This window comes from Cavia porcellus, unplaced genomic scaffold, assembly GCF_034190915.1.
Source record: "Cavia porcellus strain 051 isolate PalLab524CR breed Dunkin Hartley unplaced genomic scaffold, mCavPor4.1 scaffold_5, whole genome shotgun sequence".
Classification (NCBI taxonomy): Eukaryota; Metazoa; Chordata; class Mammalia; order Rodentia; family Caviidae; genus Cavia; species Cavia porcellus.
The window spans coordinates 37,204,307-37,211,747 of record NW_026947488.1 but is presented as its reverse complement, the minus strand read 5'-3'; the positions used below and the strand labels follow the sequence as shown (position 1 = coordinate 37,211,747).

General features: G+C 38.3%; 1 non-coding gene across 1 annotated transcript; it reads right to left on the bottom strand.

Moving 5' to 3' along the window:
* Positions 1 to 1,529: 1,529 nt before the first annotated feature.
* Positions 1,530 to 1,636, bottom strand: LOC111753523 (U6 spliceosomal RNA). Its single transcript, XR_002788304.1, has one exon. It is a non-coding gene; the product is annotated as a U6 spliceosomal RNA (small nuclear RNA).
* Positions 1,637 to 7,441: the final 5,805 nt, after the last annotated feature.

Here is a 7,441-nt window from a genome sequence, read left to right as displayed (position 1 = left end):
TAACTGCACCATGGAAGAGGATTTCATCAAAATCCAAATATGTTCTTCTCCATCTCAGATTTTTGACATTCAATTGTGAAAGAAGTTTTCAGTTATTTATAATTCACCTAGGCTATATTACTTTGTTAGAGTGTCCTAAATTAAATTGTTACCCAGCTTTTTTTCCTTCATCCTGATTGTGACCAGCCATATGGATTTATGAGTGCTTTGAGCCTACAAGTGTAGATTCCATGACCTTGTTCTACCTCAACTGGAAGTATTTCTGCAGTAGACAGTTGGGCAGTTCCACCCATCCCTGTACCCATCACCAACTTCTCTAACTCCCACATTGCTCAGAAATCACTGCTGGCTTTGGCAAGCTGTATTTTCCACAAATTACTACAGTAGCATCTTGCATTGCACATTATTTTCCAGTGTGACTTTAACACTCCTCCTGTCGAGTGTTGGAGGGCCCATATTCTTGTCTTTAAATATGTAAGGGACTTTGTCATCACCATGACAACAAAGTATGATAGAAATAATGTTATTGTTTTCAAGGGTAGACAAAAGTACTATCCATGTTTTGGAGAACTTGGTCTTCAAATCCAGATCCATAAAGAGAAAACAAACTAGCCAATCCAGAGAAGACACATGGTGAACTCACATGTAAGTGGCCCAGCTGAGAGCCACCTCAGAGCTGAGCCAGCTGCCCTGCATATGAGTTAGGTGGCTCCAGATGACACCTTCCCAACCACTGGTTCAGTCACTGACCTTGAATCTCTCCAAATGGGCCCCAGACATGCAGAAACAAGTTACTTCTATCCAAATTCTTCTTTTATTTCGTGGGGTTTTTTTGTTTTGTTTTACTAGACCATGTTTGAAATACATGAAGTTTACATTCATCCTAGGAAGTAGGTACATGTGCACACATAGCTTAAATTTTTTTAATTCTCTTCCCCTATTCAACACCTCCCTACCTCTGTCTATAAATTCCTCTTCCCCATTTTCATTCTTATAGTTGTTGGTTTTACATTTAATTATATTGTTCATTATTGTTTATTGGTACAATTTAGATATATACCACGCTCACATTCATCATAAGGAATGATAGATCTTAGTCCCTCTTTCTTTCCCATTCCCCTCCCCCTTTAGTGCCTCTTTCCCTCCTTATTTACAAAGATTTGTTTCCATTTTATTTTTTTCTCATGTTTTTTCCCCTTTCTTCCTTCCCACCCCCCCTCAACCCAGTTCCCTTTTCCTTTTGAATAATTTGCTTCTATTTTACAATATCTGTTATACATGTTGGTTTTTATTTACTTTCCATTTCTCAAATCAGAGAGACAATGTGATATTTACATGTGTGTCCAATTTATTTCACTTAAGAATAGGGTCTCAAGGTCCACTCATTTAGCCATCAATGTCTCAAATTTACCTTTGTTTATGGCCAAGTATTAAAAAAATTGTATAAAAAATCTTTTTTTGATTCATTAGTGAATTCTATAAAAAATTTAAAGATTTTTTTAAAATCTGACTTTATTTCTAAAGTTGAAAAAACCATGAAACACTTCAGGAATTTGCTTGCCATCCTTGCACAGAAGCCATGCTAATCTTATCTGTATTTTTGCAATTTTAGTATATGTGCTACTAATGTGAGTACTAGAGAATATCTAATGCCACTACTTTTCAAATGCTTTAATGAAATTGAAAGAGAATCAATACTCCCAAACTCATATCTGCAAGCAAGCTTTATTCTGATATTAAAACCAGAGAACGATCCAACCCAACAGGCCAATCTCCCTAATGAACATAGGTGCAAAAATCTTCAATAAGATACTAACAAACAGAATGCACCAAAAAATCAAAAGAATCATGCAGCATGACCAAGTAGGATTCATCTCAAGAGTTCAGGGTTGGTTCAACATATGCAAATCAATAAATGTAATGTACCACATTAATATAGCCAAAGACAAAAAAATCACATGATCAGCTCAGTGAATGCAGTAAAAACATTTGACAAAGTCTAACACTCATTCATGATAAAAACCTCTGCAAAAAATCAGAAAAATGATCTTTATCTCAATCTGATAAAAGCCATCTATGACAAACCAACAGCTAACATCATACTAAATGCTCTAAAACTAAAAGCTTTCACTATAAAATCAAGAACAAGACAAGGATCTCCACTATCACCGCTCCTATTAGGTATAATTCTGGAAACATTAGCCAGAGCAGTTAGAAAAGAGAAAGAAATAAAAAGAATAAAGATAAAGAAGGAAGAAGTTAAATTATCATTATTTGCAGATGACATGATACTCTACATAGAGGACTCCAAAACTCCACCAAAAGATTTCTAGATTTAATAACCAAATTTAGTCACACAGCTGAATACAAAGTCAACACTCAAAAATCAATATCATTCTTATATAAAAATAACGAACTCATTGTGGAAAAGTTAAAGAAAACACCCCTTTCTTAATGGCCTCCAAAAAAATAAAATACTTAGGAATCAATCTAACAAAGAAAGTGAAAGATCTATACATTGAAAACTATAGTACTCTTTTAAAAAGGAGATCAAAGAGGATATCAGAAAATGGAAAAATATCTCTTGCTCTGGGAAGGAACAACCAACATAGTAAAAATGGCCATATTTCCAAAATTGCTAGACAGATTTAATACAATCCTAATTAAAATACCATTAGTATACCACACAGAACTAGAGAAAACATTCCTAAAATTCAGTTGGAACTGGAAGAGACCTAAAATAGCATAAACAATTCTGTGTAACAAATTCAAGGCAGGAGGCATTACTTGAAAATATACTACAAAGCTACTGTGATAAAAACAGCGTGATACTGGAAAGAAAAAGACCTGGGAATTAATGGAACAGATTAGAAGATGCAGAAACAACTCCAAAAACACTCAGCCTCCTGATCTTTGACATGAGAGGCCAAACATGTTCACTGCAAGAAAGACAAGTCTCTTTAATATATGGTGCTGGAAAAACTGGCTCTCCATATGCCAAAGATTAAAACTAGACCCCTATCTATCATCACACACCTAAGTAAATCCCAAATGGACCAGAGAGCTAAACATTAAAACAAAAGACTCTAAATCTTCTGGAAGAGAGAATAGGTAGAACTGACATGTGTAAGCAAAGACTTCATGAACAAAACCCAAATGCATGGGAAATACTACAAGGAATCAATAGCTAGGATCTCGTCTTATTAAAAAGCTTTCACAGCACAAACGAAATCACCAAGACAGTGAAAAGACAACCCATGGCATGGGGAAAAATCTTAGTCAGTTGCTCCTCTCACAAAGGACTGATATCTAGAACACATAAAGAATTGAAAAAAAAAATCTGACCTCCCCCAAATTTAAAGTATCTGTCCATAAATGGACATTTGAAATGATTAGATACTTCTAAATTATAGAAGAAAAAATGACAAATAAATATATGAAGAAATGTTCACCATCACTGGCCATTCAAGAGATGCAACTTAAAACAATGCTGAACATCTCACTCTAGAAAGAATGGTCAGGACCAAGAAAACAACCAATAACAAATGCTGACAGGGCTATGTGGGAAAAGGAACTTTTCTTCCCTGTTGGTAGGAATGCAAATTGATGCAACCACTGTGGAAATCAGTGTGGAGGTCCCTCAAAAAACTAGAACTGGAGGTCTCATTCAACTCAGCTATTCCCCTTTTTGGTATCTTCTCAAAAGAATTTAAAACATCATACCACAGCAATATAAGTGCACCCATGTTTATAGCAGCACAGTTTACAATAGCCAACTCTTGGAAAGAGCCCAAATGCCCATCCAAATTCTTGACCCAGAGAATCTTGAGCAAAATCAAATGATTGTTCTGTGCCATTAAGTTCTGCCGTGTTTTGTTACACAGCGATAGTAACTGGAACACTGACAGAGCCTCAATTTGATTTCCTTGTGAGTCCTGAAACAGAAAATTGTATTCCATCCTGAGATTACTTTCATGGTTCATAAAAACCCTGAAGTCCCCACAGTTTCAAGCTTCAGGGGGAGCCAAGCAGGAATTACATGAGCTCGGAGAGGCTCACAATAAAGACATGGCCCTCTTCTGCAGCATGTATTTTTAAAAGTAAAAGTACATTTCATACTTACCTAAAGCAATTTCTCAGTGCTGGTGCCTCAAAAGATTTTATTCTCTTCAGAGAAAACCTTAAAAACAACTGTGCCCTCCCTGCCTTATCCCCACTCATGACCCTTCTTACTTTCCAGGTCCCCCTGTCAAAGGAGCTAAGTGCTCCGCAGACCTACAGGACATGATTACTAAACCCCCAAGTGCTTCAAAAACCTAGGCTACTGGTAATAACACTCACAGTGGCATTGCTTAATTATCACAAGAGAAGCTTCCTCCTTCTCCAGACTCTACTGAGCTGAGAAGCCACAAATGTCCTCTTCCCAACATCCTCACATGACTAATACCCCAAACTATTCTTTGGATTTTTTTTCCTTCTTCTTTGTAGAGAGGTCCATGGCTCAAGAGAGGTTCATGGAACCCTGTGGTGTTCCATTCACATCCAAGGGTCCAGGCCAGCTTCTCCTCACACAGCTTGTCCCTCAGCCCTCCTCTGTAGAGTTGGATGATAAACAATGCCTACAAATACAGGTGCCCCCATCAAGCCCAGTGAGGCAAAGGTCTCTTCAATTTCCTTTACTCATCGATCTCCTCTGCGAGGACAGATGATAAATAATTTCCTCTTACATCAGCTACAGGGCAAATGCATCTTGTTCGGAAGGAGACACTTGCTCCTGAAGAGGACATCTGACTCTAATCCCCAGGAGTCAGGAAAGCAATCAAAGCAGGAAGCAGGTACAAGGTTGTCAAGCTTCCAAACCATCAAACAAGTCCCTCTTAGGATCAGCTTGTTTTGCAGGCCAAAGGGAAACATTTGATGAAAAACAGACCTTCAGTGAAAACAGAAAAGACACCTCGTGATAGATGGAAGTCCCTCTCAGGAAAACAGAAAAAGAGTTCAAGGGCCAAGGAATAATTTAAGACAAAACAAAATCTAGAAAAAGGAGTAAAATCTCAAGATACTGGTACAAAGTTGGTCATTGATCAGTATTATCCAGCTTGAGTTCAGCCAAGATTTCTGTAATCCAAAGGCATATAGATATTATTCAAGTCCCAGCCTAGGGCAAAAGCAAAGATGTGTCTGCTGAGGTTTCATGCTGATTATGGGTCACATGTTTGATATACAGAGAAAAGCACTAAACTAGACATCAGAATATTCTAGCACTGAAACTAATTCTACTGAAAAGAACCCTGGTGGACACTGGGGTTCCTGGCCACAGGCACCTCTACACAATTGACTCAACCTCTCTTTTCTACTCTCTTGAAAAGTCTACAGTATCTCAAGATTTCTCTGAATTCCTGAGAAGAAATAAATGTGCTCATGCTACTCTGTCTTGGATTTGTCTTTCAATATAGATTGGTTTTTCTAAACCATTCCAACCCAGGCTCTTCTCCAACTCATAAAATACCCACTTTCATCATGAAATTTGAGGGAGGAGGACCATGTGTCATACAAGGTGCTCTGCTGCACTCCTGACCACCTCTAAATTCTCCAAGTCCTCTGTGGTCACGTCAACTAGGCCTCTTGCATTTCCTACCTTCCCTCTTCCTTCTGTCTTTTCTAAAGAATATCAGCTGACTCTTTACCCCCATTCTCTGCTACAGAGCACTCTAATCTTTTCTTCTATTGTTCTGCTCCAGAAAATACAAGGTTCTAAGGAAAGTTCTGCAAATAACTGAGGGAATGATGGCAAAGGAAGATAGCACAGGACTTGTTGTCTCTGCATAGCAGCAGTGAGAAAGACATGACCATCTTGGTGTCTGTTCCTAATCTTCCAAGTCCCAGGGCTGGACTGCAATCCCTAACTTTGGCATTCCCCATGTACCCACTGAGGAGCCAACACTGCATGTGGAAAAGAAATGTCAGCATATTGGCATCTGGGCTAATGAACAGATCTGCTAATTGTGTTTTGCATGAAATGTAAAATTCAAGGAAAACACTAGAGGATATTAGCATTGCTAAGTAGTGTCCTGTGCCATTTTAAAAAATATGTTCCTTCCTTCTCTGCCACTAATCGCCTGTAAAACTTTGCGTAATTAGTTGACATAAGCTAGCTCCAGTCTTCTCAGTTCTGCACTTGTGCCATGCTACAATTAATCTTAGTGATCTGTGATGTACATGGCAACCATTTTGGATAACTGTTTAGTGAGCTATTCTAAAGATAAAGCAATGCCTTATAATCCATACTTCTACTTCTAGGTGTAAACTACAAAGAAATGCATACATGTGCCTACCAAAAATTACAAGAATGTTCATAGCAGCACTCTGCATAGCAATCCTGTATCAGGTTCAGTGGTGTCCCCCAAAGATAAGTCTATATCTTAACACTTAGAACCACTGAATATGGCTTGATTTGGGAAAAGGATCATTTCAGATATAATTAAATTAGAAATATGTGATGAGGTCATCTTAGATTACCTAGATGGGCTTTGAATCCAATGACAAGTGTTCTTGTGAGAAACAGAAGATAACAAGGACACTAATAAGGAGAAGGTGAGTCAGGTGGAGATTGAGGCAGGGATTGGAGTGATGGGACAACAAGCCAGAAACACTTACAAACCCCAGAAGCTAAAAGAGACAAGGCAGGGCTCTTCCCTGTACCTTCGAGATGGAGCACAGCCCCTTCATTGCATTAATATTAGACCTACAGATACCAGAACTGTAAGAAGATAATTCCTATTGTTATAGCAGCCTCAGGAAATTAATACAAGTCCCAAACTAGAAACTTTCCACATGTTTATGAATAGCAGCATGATGCATGTCTTTACTTATTTTGTGTTTCTCTCACAAAATTCCTGAAGCTGGGTGATTTATACATAAAAAGCATGGTGTTGACATTGGCTCCTGGTGGAGCACATGATGGCAAGTAGCATCTTATGGCATAGGCAAGCTAGAAAGAGACTAAATCATAGGAGAGGAGCCAAAAGAGCAATCCAGAAAAGCCAAAATCACTTCGTAACAACCTGCTGTCACAGTAACCAATCTGGTCACACAAGACTTGGACCACTTCCTGCCGATGGTCATTAATATATTTTGAAGCTGATGCCCCTCATAACCTAATTACTTACCACTAGGCCCCAGAATTTACAGTTCTCAATATCATTACACCAGGGACCAGGACTTCAGCACACAATCTTTGGGGAAAACCACAACCACATTGTGGCAATAAACAGCAGGATCACACAAGGGAACATAGCAACAGAAAAGAAAGAATGGTGCAGAAACAACTAATCAACATGATGTTAAACTGAAGAAATCAGAATCAAAGCACACAATGCATCATCCTAGTCATACAAAGTTCAAATCCACAGGAAGTCACCTGTGCTAGAAGATACTCACG